At 44.6% G+C, this 14,477-nt stretch overlaps 1 long non-coding RNA gene across 1 annotated transcript in view; it reads left to right on the plus strand.

The window, feature by feature from the left end:
• Nucleotides 1-14,477, plus strand: part of LOC126251557 (uncharacterized) — a 288,135-nt gene that overhangs the window by 245,512 nt on the left and 28,146 nt on the right. The window contains exon 2 of the long non-coding RNA XR_007545756.1: nt 3,067-3,142. This is a non-coding gene — a long non-coding RNA (uncharacterized LOC126251557). The remainder of the gene's footprint in view (nt 1-3,066; nt 3,143-14,477) is intronic.

The following is a 14,477-nucleotide window of genomic DNA, read 5'->3' on the forward strand; positions in this document are numbered from 1 at the left end:
CATCAGACTTTAATGCATGTCAGAGTACAAGTATGTCTGAACGAGCAGTGCATCGAACATACCTAACGGTGAGCCTCCGCAGCCGACGACCCACGCATGTGCCAATGTTAACCCCTCGACATCGGCAACTACGACTGAAATGAGCACGTAACTATCGGCACTGGACGTTGGCGCAGTGGCAGAGCGTTGCATGGTCTGATGAATTACGAAACCTTTATCATCATGCCGACGGGAGGCCGCGAATCTGTCGTCTTCCAGGGGAACAGCTGCTTGACAACTGTACTGCGGGACAAACACAAGCTGGCAGCGGCTCTAATATGTTCTTGGGAACATTCACAAGAGCATGCGTGGGTCCAGTGCAGTTCGTTGAAGGCACCTTGACGGTCAAGGAGTATCGTACACTGGGTTGCAGACGACGTACACCCATCATGACGATCATGTTTCCCGACCGCAGTTGCATTTTTCAACAAGATAATGCGCCATATCAGTAGCCCACGTTTTTGATGGAGCAGTTCGAGCAACAGTGGCAAGTTTCAGCTGATGTGCTGGCCCCCCAACTCGCCAGATCTGAACACATCTGGGATGTGATAGAAAGTGGCATCAAGCTCATGGCCCCCCCTCCCCGGAGTTTACGGGAATTAGGTGACTTGTGTGTGTGTGTGTGTGTGTGTGTGCAGATGTGGTGCCAACTTCCTCCAGCGGCCTACCAAGGCCTCGTTGTTTCCATGCCACGACGCATCGCCGCTGTTATCCGTGCCAAAGACGAACATACCAGCTATTAGGTAGATGGTCATAACGTTCTCGCTGATCAGTGTACGTGTTAAGGGTCTAGTTCTCGTTTTAGGCGATGTTAACTGTAGTAAGTTCAGATTTTCGGGCTTTATTTTCAAGCTCCAGTGGCAACAGACAGAGAACAGATTGGAATGTAATTTGACTAGTTCTGTATAAAGGGGAGGGTGCAGGGGTGGTGTGCCACAGGCATCGGTTCTAGATCCACCGCTTCTGTTAATGTATCTCAACGATTTGCCATTAAACTTGATGTTTTTTTGGCAGATAATATGCCTTTCATTACGTAGGACATCGAACGGAATAGAAGTAATTTATCAAGTGCATTAAGTTTCTGACACGGGGCTTACGTAAAAGGAAAATCTTACTACCACGAAATCGAAAATCATAAATTTTTAGGACTGTAGATTGAAGATAGGCTTTCTTGACAGTATGATAAAGAATGTTGTGCACAAACTGAATACTGGTATCGGCACTGTAATAATGTGAATAATAATAGTCTTCAGTGTCACTGACATTTCAGGTTATTTTCTTTTTTAGTGCTTTCAGTGGTATCATACGTACGTCGGGGCACCTTCGTGCATACACCACAACGAACGGTCTAGATCCAGAAAAGGGTTGTCATTAAGGTCGATCCTTCATTTCGTGACGCCGTTGTTCAAGCATTTCAGCCTATTTATTTTTCTTTTACCAGTACATATTCGCTCTTCAGGGTTTGTGATTAACAGTGATCAATAATAGGCTCTCAATCGAAAGGAACTGCAGCATTCACTCACGGAAAATGATATGCATCTGGATGCCGTTCTGTAATAGTTTTACAGAAAGATGTGCGTTTGTGCTAGTTCCATTTGCAATAGGTAGTCTAATACATAGAGTGACGACAGATTTCCTCTTCTTAGTTATCCAATATGATCGGAGAGTTCGGTGAAAGCAGATCATAATTTTTTATTACATATTTCAGTATAAGGTAACAAATATGATATTGTTACTAGTTGAGACAACATAGCGAGTCGTCATCAGATGATCGCGTTACAGGCGATGAAACATGGGTTCATCACTTACAACTGGAAACAAAAGGGCGGTACATGCGTTGACGCCACACCGCCTCTCGTCTGAAGAAAAAGTTCAAAGTCGCGCCCTCAGTCGGTAAAGTAAAGACAAAGCTCTTCTGGGGCTCTGAAGGGGTTAGTCTGTTTGATGTCCACTCTCACGGCGCAACAATCAACTCTGTATTGTTCTACTGTCAGGAAATTGGAGAAACGACGGAGCGTGTTCGTCGCCACAAAAATTTAACGGAACTTCTCCATAACTACGCACCGAGCGCGGTGGCGTAGTGGTTAACACACTGCACTCTCATTCGGGAGGACGGCGGTTCAAACCCGCGTCCGGCCAACCTGATTCAGGTTTTCCGTGATTTCGCAAAATCTCTTCAGGCAAATGCCGTGATGGTACCTTTGAAAGAGCACGGCCGACTTCCTCCCCAATCCTTTCGTAATTCGATGAGATTGATGACCTCGCTGTTTGGTCCCCTTCCCCCAAATCAACCAACCATCAACCGTGGCAACACAAGTCCTCGTGACAACGCAAGGCCTCACACAATTCTGCGCACCCGAGAGGAACTAACAAAACTTCATTTGACTGCTTCCTCATCCATCCTACAGCCCACATCTCGCACCTTTCGACTTCCATGTGTATGGCCCAATGAAGGATGCACTGCGCGCGAAGCAGTTCATGGATGATGGGGAGTCTATTGACGCAGCAAGACGTCGGCTCCCGACCGTTAGAGTGGTGCCATGAGGAAATACAGCAGCAAGGTGATGTAAGACACTCGCATTGATTGGAGATTATGTTGAAAAATGGAGCTTCGTAGCCAAAAGAGCGAGGAATAAAATGGTGTATTGGAATCCTGAATAAAACCAACATGCTTTCAGCAAAACAAGGGTTGCATTATGTATTTAACTCCGCCCCCCCCCTCCCCCTAATTTGTATATACAGCCGTAAGCTTTCTATCTTAATGTTTATTTTTTCCGTTTTTTGAGTTACATAACTTCTTCCATGAACGTATAGCTTTGGCACACGTGGTTCTGCGGAACTGGTAAAATATACAAAACTTATAAGATACGATTATCAATCTTTAGTGGCATCAGTATTATGATTTCCTTACCATTCGCTGTTTTCGGTGTCCATCGTAGCAAGTGCAGTTTTTAGTGTTATTTGTGGGTGCAGCTGTGAGCAGTGCAGTACTGTGGGATGACGTGTTGTGTTGTCGTCGTGTTGCAGGCTAGAGGCGCGGCCTCCGATGAGCACACTGCTGGCGAGCGTCCTGCTGCTGCTGTCCACGGTCGCGGCTGCTCAGGTAAAGGCGTACACCGTACCACTCTCTCTGTTCTTCTGTTTACAGCACTGCAAACTTAACAACAAAAAATACACTAGCTGATCGGAACTATACGGACACCTGTTAGTGGACATTGAGATAGGGTCTGTCCACCCTTCGGCTTTATGATGACTGGAACTCTGCTCGGCACGCTTTCATCGAGGTGTCTTAACACTATGCCGTCCGGCGACACCACAGTGGTGTCGTGTGCATAGTATCGCGCAGTGGCCGGCGACAGCACATTAGTATCTTTCGCATTCTGTTGGTGTTTTGTTTAGGTAACAATAAGTTACACACGTCAACAAGTTTTTTGTTTTTATAAGTACTTGTGCCCTTTCATCATGGCGGACGCAAAAGACAATAGGATTATTTACGATAAATGTGCGGACGTCTTGTCTGACGTTCTGGACGACTTGGCCGATTGGGAAGAAGATATTGGATACCAAAAAAATGAAAGTGATTCAGAATCGTACGAAGCTAGTGAAATACGTCCAAGAAGAATCCGGCGAACACTACGGTTGCCAACTGATTCGGCTGAATCAGACAAAGAAGACAGTGACTTTGATTTACCGAGAACCAATAATACATCTGAAGGATCCCGATTCCAAACATATTTCCCAAAGATACATAGAACGTCGAGGATATCGTAGAATTATATATTGGGAACGATCTATTTGAATATATTAGGAACGAAACCAACTAGTACTACAGTCAGAGTTGCAATAAAAGGAAACTGGGTTTAAAAAAAAAAAATTGTCGACGTTACGGGACCATAACTAGGAAAATAGTTTGGGCTTGCTATCCTTATGGGAATTGTAAAAAAAGCAAGGATCGGTGATTATTAGTCAACGAATCCGATGTTGTTGTTGTTGTTGTTGTTGTGGTCTTCAGTCCTGAGACTGGTTTGATGCAGCTCTCCATGCTACTCTATCCTGTGCAAGCTTCTTCATCTCCCAGTACCTACTGCAGCCTACATCCTTCTGAATCTGTTTAGTATATTCATCTCTTGGTCTCCCTCTACGATTTTTACCCTCCACGCTGCCCTCCAATGCTAAATTTGTGATCCCCTGATGCCTCAGCACATGTCCTACCAATCGATTCCTTCTTCTAGTCAAGTTGTGCCACAAACTTCTCTTCTCCCCAATCCTATTCAATACCTCCTCATTAGTTATGTGATCTACCCATCTAATCTTCAGCATTCTTCTGTAGCACCACATTTCGTAAGCTTCTATTCTCTTCTTGTCCAAACTATTTATTGCCCATGTTTCACTGCCATACATGGCTACACTCCATACAAATACCTTCAGAAACGACTTCCTGACACTTAAATCTATACTCGATGTTTTCAAATTTCTCTTCTTCAGGAACGCTTTCCTTGCCATTGCCAGTCTACATTTCATATCCTCCCTACTTCGACCATCATCAGTTATTTTGCTCCCCAAGTAGCAAAAATCCTTTACTACTTTAAGTGTCTTATTTCCTAATCTAATGTCCGCAGCTCGTGGTCGTGCGGTAGCGTTCTCGCTTCCCACGCCCGGGTTCCCGGGTTCGATTCCCGGCGGGGTCAGGGATTTTCTCTGCCTCGTGATGACTGGGTGTTGTGTGCTGTCCTTAGGTTAGTTAGGTTTAAGTAGTTCTAAGTTCTAGGGGACTGATGACCTTAGATGTTAAGTCCCATAGTGCTCAGAGCCATTTGGACCATTTGAACCTAATCTAATTCCCTCAGCATCACCCGATTTAATTCGACTACATTCCATTATCCTCGTTTTGCTTTTGTTGATGATCATCTTATACCCTCCTTTCAAGACACCGTCCATTCCGTTCAACTGCTCTTCCAAGTCCTTTGCTGTCTCTGACAGAATTACAATGTCATCGGCGAACCTCAAAGTTTTTATTTCTTCATCAATTTCTTCATCATCTGCAGAGCTAGTTGGCTTATAAACTTGTACTACTGTTGTAGGCATGGGCTTCGTGTCTGTCTTGGCCACAATAATGCGTTCACTATGCTGTTTGTAGTAGCTTACCCGCACTCCTATTTTTTTATTCATTATTAAACCTACTCCTGCATTACCCCTATTTGATTTTGTTTTTATAACCCTTGTCTCCGCTGGTGATGAACTCCGCTGATGAACTGTCTTCCGCCTCGCTGAGCCGCGAGTTTATAAACTGGCGCGGATTATTATACTAAATACGCACTACTGGCTGATGCGGCAGGCGATTCTGTGCGCCCCGCGTTATGTCATCGTTGTTCGCGACTAGCAAAATACTGCGGTCACCTAACGGGACAACCACTGAAGGGCTCGCCGCTCTTGCCTTCACCTAAATTAGGCACATTGATATGCCGCTTCGACAGAAGGGGGTAATTACGGACATACAAATCAGTGATTCCAATACAACATTGATTTATTTTACACAGTGGAACGTACATCATAGAATATACAACAGATAATGTCATGAATAATCAGTATTGTCAGAGATTGTATATTTACAAATATCAACCTGCAGCATATTCCCCGCCCCAATCAACTTCTAGAGAAATGGCCAGTTGTACGGGACGTGAGATTAAGGACCCTTCAGAAGTTCGTAAGGCTACAGTTCGTATCTTCTCGCCTCTTCCCTTACGAATCTCTTCTATCCGCCCATTCCTCCCTCCATATGTGTAGTGGAAGAACATCCTCCTGTAAAAGAACGACATTACCTAGCTGGAGTCTTCCTCAACCTGTCCTTAGTTGATGAGTTTTATGTAATTTTCTGAGCAGGATCAGATACACTTTCTTCCATTTTCTGCTGTTGTTGAAACTCCTTGGACAAATCCTTTTTAACTGGTGGTTCTGGATCTGTGGGTAGTATTGTGAGTCACTCACATACAAGGAAAAATGCAGATGTCGTACTTCAGATTCCTCTCCCCCTTGCGTCATTGGTTTAGAACTTAGTGATGCTTCTATACTGACCAACTTTGTGTCGAGACCTCCTTCGTCCTACTGCTACGGTCCTAAAACCTTTCTCAGGCAGCGTTTTCACAGATCCCATCATCCGTTTCCAGAATTCTCCCTAACGAGGCGCGTGTGGGGCGATGAATTTCCATATAATTCCTTGCCGGGCGATGTACTTGTTCGTCTTGTTTACCATCAGATCCTACCACAGCTCCTTCAGCTCTGTGTGCGTGGAAGAGAATGCAGTAACGTTGTCAGTGTAAATTGTGCTAGGCATTCATCGCCTGTCCACAAACCTTTGTAGGGCTTGCAGAAATCTGTCAGCTGACATATTTGTATTTCCGGATGCAGAGCTCGTGTTGTTGCGAATATGAATAGAGCAATATATGCCGTCCTTGTTAACTGTTCCCGTTTGACATATACTGGGCCAGCAAAATCAATGCCAGTGAAGTCAACTGATTTCAGTGATGACACTCATTCAGCTGGTAAAGGAGCCTCAGTTTGTTGAACAAAGTGAGCTTTCACCATCTTCCAAGGCAGCCAGAGACGCAGAATACGTTTAACTGCCTGTCGAACTCTAAGAATCCAGAATTCTGTTCTCAGTTCAGATAACACCATGTTTACCCCAAGGTGATACAGGCATATGTGAGTCTGCTGGATCAGTAAGCTGGTGAAATGATGCTGTCCATCGCGAACAATTGGATGACGTTGACCTTGGGTAATTCCGCAGAAATCCTCCGAGACGAATAACGCCGTTATCCAAGGACGAGCTGAAACGAGAATTTATGGCAGACACATATTGTTGTACAGGGCATTTAGTTCGACGGCAGAATGTTGCTTTTGAACACTCTGAATCCAATAAGTGCGTGCTTCTTTCAAGTCTGATGCTGTCAGTTCTCTGAATGCCCTATGTTCTTTCTTTAACTGCTGTTCAGAGCGAAGTACTCGTTAACAGCTGCTAATAGTTACTATACTGCGTAGCTGTTACTATTGGGAGTTATTTTAACCACGAAGAGTGGGTCTCTTAATTTCATCTTTTCTGGCAAGAAATGATCTTTTGTCCGTATAAATTGTGGCCACTGTGTTCGATTCTTTGTTAACCAAGCAGGCCCGTGGAACAATATAGTAGCGTGCTGAAATTTGTCTGCTGTGGTACTTCTGAAGGTCAGGTCAGCTGGATTTTCCTCATCAGGGCAGTGTCTCGACTGCGATGGACTCGTTAGTCTTTGTATTTCCGTAACACCGTTTAATTCAAAGGTCTTCCATCGATTAGGGTCATATCGTATCCATCCTAAGGCTACAACTGAGTCAGTCCACTGTCTTGAACGACTTGCTTGTAGCTCTTCGCCTTATAGAAATAATAACAGTTTTTATGCTAGAAGTATTGCAACAAGTTCCAGCTGTGGAGGGTTATCTTCTTGATGGGAGCTTGTCTGTTCTTAAAAAATGGTTCAAATGGCTCTGAGCACTATGGGACTTAACATCTGAGGTCATCAGTCCCCTAGAACTTAGAACTACTTAAACCTAACTGACCTAAGGACATCACACACATCCATGGCCGAGGCAGGATTCGAACCTGCGACCTTAGCGGTCGCGTGGTCCCAGACTGTAGCGCCCAAAACCGGTAGGCCACTCTGGCCGGCAGTCTGTTCTTACTGCCAAGTAAATGGACTGCTGTCATGTTTGCAGTGATGGTCTGTAGGCCTTTTCTGACGCGTCGGAAGAACATTTTAAAGTTTCGGTGTGTTTAGAAACACCAATCCGTTGGGGCGTGTTTATGTGCGAACATGATGGCAAAGTTGATACCTATATTTGCCAAGATCAGGAGGTATGAGTTCGTCCCATGCAGTTCCTGCTGACCAAATTTCCTGTAAAATATTTTTTGCCGTGAGAGACGCAGGTGACAACATACTCGGTGGATCAAGTTAAAATTATTTCGCTTTTATTGTTTTCTTAAGCGAAATAAGGGGACCACGTCGTAACTACGATAAATTCTTCCATACCATAACACCTCCTCCTCCTCCACCACCGTATTTCACCGTTGACGCTGCACATGGTGACTGGTAACATTTTCCAAACATTCGCCAAACTCAAACTCTTCCATCGGATTGCTACAGGATAGAGCGTAAACCATCACTCCAAATCACTCGTCTGACTGCAGAATAGTGCGGCTCATGAGGAGCTGCTCGAATGCTGCACCCCATACTTCTAAATCCCTACACACAGTTGTTGTGTGCCCGACTGTCGGTGGCACTTTGGAAGTCAAGAGTGGTTCCTTCCGCTGATTTCATGAGATATTTTTGTTTTACAACCACTCACCGCAATGCTCGACGGTCCCTACTCGTCTGTACGTGGAGTCTGTTTGTTTACATGTGGCTGTTCTGTCACGTTTCCTGTTCAATATCACACCACCGACGGTCGACATGGGCAGCTTTGGAAGGATTGAAATGTCCCTATCTCATTCTTTGCTGAGGTGACTTGTCCACGTTCGAAGTCACTGAGCTCTAATGCTTCTCTACTGACGACACAACACTCTCCGCCTCCTCAGACACTGGTGAGTCCGGATCTCGTGAGATTAAGTGCTCGATTCCGCTTTACATAGGGGTGTCCGGATACTTCTGATCACACGGTGTCTACAATCCTGGCCGTCATTGTGAAAATTCCTGCTGCGTGACGGTTGGAGCGCCATTAGCGCTCCAAGCGGGGAGAATGTCGACTACTACTTAACGTTATAAACGCCGTAAAAATGTTTGGTTTTTAATTATTTTTCTATTTAAATTTAGAAATTGTTAAGCCATTGCGTTCGAGGCGCTAAAAAAATTTAGACACCCGTGAATGAGCGGAAATTGAGTATTAACAGTGCAGAATTCATAAATGGAATGGTGTAAGCGACAACGTATTCATAAAGATATACTCATTGTGCGAACAGCCTGTCTGATCTCGGTATATTTCGATGGAAGGAAAGCAGTGTTTATTGCGGATTAACAAAAATATTCCAATCAGGTACAATTATTTGAAATTACCGATCTAAACAAATGAGACGGCTGTTATTTAATACGTACTCAGAAACATAAAATTTTTTCGTGGATTTATTGAGAAGCCGACTTAGGTAAAACAGTAACGACTGCGCTGTAGCACAAGATGATCATTTTCACGTACGACTGAAGGTTGCATATAACGAGAGGAGACTACGAATAACTGAAATAGCTGCGCAAACATATTATGAGTAGATGTGCAGCACTGTGATTATGATGAAATACAGCTTAAAACGTAAAATTTTGTTCAGACAGGATCGTTGTTACAAGATGTTGAGCACAGTCTAACGTACAGCCGTCATACATCTGTTCATGTTTGTTATACAGGACAACAGCGGTTGGTAAGCTACAATGTTGAATACGATTTCCTAAGAATGCGAATGGTATCGTTTACATTGATGTGTAACATGATTTTTAAAAAAGATCAGTAAATCCCAGCAATTAAAAAATGAAGAAAGCACGTTTGTCACTATTCAGGTTTCGTAAGGACCTTAAGAGATATGAAATGTCACATTACAGGACCGCTTAGCACTAAAACTGAACACATGGACGGAACTAGCTTCAGAATTTTGTTGCTGCTTCAGATCCACAAATGCCACAGTCTTGGATATAGGCGTCTTCTAAAGGAGACAGAATTATATTAAATAAAATTTTCCCTGTGATCAATGGAAGGCTAAGAAAGTGCAAATCATTTGACACCGTAAAAAATTATTACGTGGGAAGGAAAGTTGTATATCACAATAAAAATAGACAGAAATCAACATTGCTGAGCTGCTAAAACAGTCACTATGTCCCAGACATATGTTGTCTGTTTATAGGTTTCCAGAGGCAACAAAATTTTGATTTTCAGTATGTCACACAATTACTGACCGAATTTAAAAATTTACAATTCTGTTATCATGGACGTTTTAAGAGGTATAATCTTAAATTACAGTTTCAACCCAAAAAGTAAAGTATGAAAGTTAGAAACCATATGTACGTGTTGGGGCAGCATAACTCCCTGCGTGCAAATCACCTAGTCTATATTCATTCAGTATTTGAGAATGAGAGCACTTAGCGACTCCAACAAACTTTAAACATAATTTCAAATCTTTTCTGAACTTTTCTTCGCTAAATGCTTAACGTCAAGTATTTGACAAATTAACTTGTTTGTAATCAGGCGAGTTCGATTCCTTAAAGAATCTACGGTTCGGTTCACTAGTAATCTCTAACAAATGACAGGAAAAAAAAAAAGAATTTGCAGTCATAAAAGCTAGTTAAGTAAACCCTGATCTCACATAAAATTGAAACTCTTTGAGGGAAATTTAGGAATCTCAGGGAAATCTTTCAATGAAACATCGCCTCTCTGTGTCTTACACACGATGCCTCCTCCTTGCGCGCTAATGCAGGCGAGTGGGAACTAGAGATGGGCGAACTCGTTCATCTTTGGGAACTAGTTACTGGTGATCGCTCTTTTTTTGGGAACCGTTCATTTTTACTCGTTCACTCTGTTTGTGCATAGTATATGGTTCCTAAGAAAAACTGAAAATCAGTAGCGTAGCTGACAGAAGACGGAAGGCGCCAAGAGGGGACTCTTGCCTCCCCCCTGGAGTACAGAGTTTTTATTCATTACAGAATTCTCACGCACTTGTATAAGTAATTTTCGTGATTTTGCTAAACCTCTCGTTTAGCCAATTGTAGCGTTATGTGGCTGATCGCAGTGAAATATTATAAGGTGGCGCACGAAAACCCGGCCCCGATCCAGACTGCTCGCCAATTACGTACGATTTGTTGAGCGCTTCGAGCAGAATAGATAAACATGTAATAATTAGGCAGTAAAGAAATAACAAATAACCTAATGCAAACAACTACTTCGGAACAATATATGACGATTGGTAGGCGACAATGAGCAGTCTAGTACTCGGGGCCGAGTTTTCGTGCGCCACCCTGTACCCCCGAAATAATATTGTAGGAGTTATCATATTCTCTTTACGAAATGTGACGTCAGACATTCTATTATGGAACGCGGGCTTCATTCGGTTGTAAGTCGGTCTGCCTTCCATAACAATGAACATGCTGTTTTACCTTAGATAAAAAAAAGGACGGAATATGGCCACTCGTGTGTGCCGTGCCGACTTCCTTTGCATGTGTAATAACAAAAAATCTTGCCTTTTTATAAGTATGTCTTCTGCTGTTTATCGAAATAGTGAAGTAAGCTGACATGCCCTTTTGTTACCTGAAAATATATATGTATTACATACCAAGTAATTTTTTTGTCAATTACGTAATTATAAAATACCTTTTTAATTACGAGTCGTGGACGCTAAATAGAATAGGTTTGAGACAGATCGCATAGAACGAAACGAATAACAACTCGATACTGAACTACACTCCTGGAAATTGAAATAAGAACACCGTGAATTCATTGTCCCAGGAAGGGGAAACTTTATTGACACATTCCTGGGGTCAGATACATCACATGATCACACTGACAGAACCACAGGCACATAGACACAGGCAACAGAGCATGCACAATGTCGGCACTAGTACAGTGTATATCCACCTTTCGCAGCAATGCAGGCTGCTATTCTCCCATGGAGACGATCGTAGAGATGCTGGATGTAGTCCTGTGGAACGGCTTGCCATGCCATTTCCACCTGGCGCCTCAGTTGGACCAGCGTTCGTGCTGGACGTGCAGACCGCGTGAGACGACGCTTCATCCAGTCCCAAACATGCTCAATGGGGGACAGATCCGGAGATCTTGCTGGCCAGGGTAGTTGACTTACACCTTCTAGAGCACGTTGGGTGGCACGGGGTACATGCGGACGTGCATTGTCCTGTTGGAACAGCAAGTTCCCTTGCCGGTCTAGGAATGGTAGAACGATGGGTTCGATGACGGTTTGGATGTACCGTGCACTATTCAGTGTCCCCTCGACGATCACCAGTGGTGTACGGCCAGTGTAGGAGATCGCTCCCCACACCAGGATGCCGGGTGTTGGCCCTGTGTGCCTCGGTCGTATGCAGTCCTGATTGTGGCGCTCACCTGCACGGCGCCAAACACGCATACGACCATCATTGGCACCAAGGCAGAAGCGACTCTCATCGCTGAAGACGACACGTCTCCATTCGTCCCTCCATTCACGCCTGTCGCGACACCACTGGAGGCGGTCTGCACGATGTTGGGGCGTGAGCGGAAGACGGCCTAACGGTGTGCGGGACCGTAGCCCAGCTTCATGGAGACGGTTGCGAATGGTCCTCGCCGATACCCCAGGAGCAACAGTGTCCCTAATTTGCTGGGAAGTGGCGGTGCGGTCCCCTACGGCACTGCGTAGGATCCTATGGTCTTGGCGTGCATCCGTGCGTCGCTGCGGTCCGGTCCCAGGTCGACGGGCACGTGCACCTTCCGCCGACCACTGGCGACATCATCGATGTACTGTGGAGACCTCACGCCCCACGTGTTGAGCAATTCGGCGGTACGTCCACCCGGCCTCCCGCATGCCCACTATACGCCCTCGCTCAAAGTCCGTCAACTGCACATACGGTTCACGTCCACGCTGTCGCGGCATGCTACCAGTGTTAAAGACTGCGATGGAGCTCCGTATGCCACGGCAAACTGGCTGACACTGACGGCGGCGGTGCACAAATGCTGCGCAGCTAGCGCCATTCGACGGCCAACACCGCGGTTCCTGGTGTGTCCGCTGTGCCGTGCGTGTGATCATTGCTTGTACAGCCCTCTCGCAGTGTCCGGAGCAAGTATGGTGGGTCTGACACACCGGTGTCAATGTGTTCTTTTTTCCATTTCCAGGAGTGTAAATAGGAGTAGTGGACGGTGGAACTGCGACGAGTGGCCACGCGAAGGTGGACGAGTCTGGCCGAACGATGGACAGACAGACGGGAACGGGACCGAGGCTGGGGCAAGACCGGCCGACGTGCCGTTGCGGGAACGAGACCGACCGTTCCCGTTCCCGGGAACTACAATCAGAAAGCCGCGACCGTTCCTTAGAATTCGTTCCTCGCTCGTTCCGTTCATCTTGGTGAACCGTTCCTTCGGACCCGTTAGTTCGCGAATGACCCATCTCTAGTGGGAACTACAGCGCATGCGTCAAAATAAAAGAACGGATTTGCGCTCCAGTTGCCTCAGTGCTCTCGGAATCGAATGTCACTGCAAGATTCCTTGGAAAACTGATAATACGTATCTCTAGGAGAGATAAGGTTATGCGTAATGCTATTTCTATGAGATTAAGGCTGGATGGAATATATCGCTACCTGGAAACCGACTATTCACCTCCAAGTTTCACTCTGCTAAAATCGTATTACAGTAAGACACTGAAGTAGTTAGGTGGCGTCCTAGTTACTAAATTTCTAACCGATTGCTTCGATTAGTACCAAGGTGTTACGAAAATGCGCCATGAGCTTGAATTGAGAGTCCTCGGAGGAAAAAAATAAAAGATCTTTTCGCAAAACGCTGCTGAGGAAGTTCAGAGAAATAGCATTTACTACAGACCAGAGAGCGATGCTATTACCTCCATTGCTCATCTAGCGTAAGGACAAATTAAGGCAGAATACATTTCGTACAGAGGCTGTAAATTTTCCGTCGCATCATTTACGCACAGAAGTAGTAAAAGAATTGATAACAACTGTAGCAAGAAGTCTCTCGGCTTGCGGAGTGTGTAGGTATATATCTAAAAAAAAAAAAAAATTGTTATTGTTTCTGAAATTTCAATGTTCCTGAAATTGCAAAACGCGCGCCGAAGGATCTTAATGATTTTAATTAATTTCTAGTGCAATGAAATTGTTTCACAGCAGTGTATGTAGATGAACAATTAAGCACTTACTGTGTTTTATGCTAGCAGGAATCGTCCTGAAAATGTAACGACTGTGGTACCTTGTAGACAACGGGCTCCACAAAAATGCACAATGAAATTCATGTCACTGACAGGCATTTCCATGTCAAAGGTTTTATTATAAAAGCAATGCACACAAGCTCTTTCGGGCTGAATGGAGCGGTGTGCTTGCTTATATTCACGTTTGACGTATGGACGTCCACTTGAGAACTGTTTTTGTGACGTATGGCGCAAGCGTAACGTAGTCCTTACATGTACGGCCTCTTTAGGCTGAGCTCCAAACTATGTTGCGCTTGAATGGTTGGCAGCTCGATACTCTTATAATTGAAGAGTGTAATCCAAAAATCTGCTATGTGCCATTTTTAAAATAAATTCGTTTTTACATTACAACCCATCTAAGTATCATTGCCATTGCACCCAAGACGTAGCTAAGTGCCACAGTGGTTAGTTTAGGTCATACATTCATCACAAGATGAAAGTTTTGCTATGTTGCTCACCTGTTTACCAAGAAGTCTGCTAAGTAACA

The sequence above is a fragment of the Schistocerca nitens genome, chromosome 4 (genome assembly GCF_023898315.1).
Source record: "Schistocerca nitens isolate TAMUIC-IGC-003100 chromosome 4, iqSchNite1.1, whole genome shotgun sequence".
NCBI classification, from domain to species: Eukaryota; Metazoa; Arthropoda; class Insecta; order Orthoptera; family Acrididae; genus Schistocerca; species Schistocerca nitens.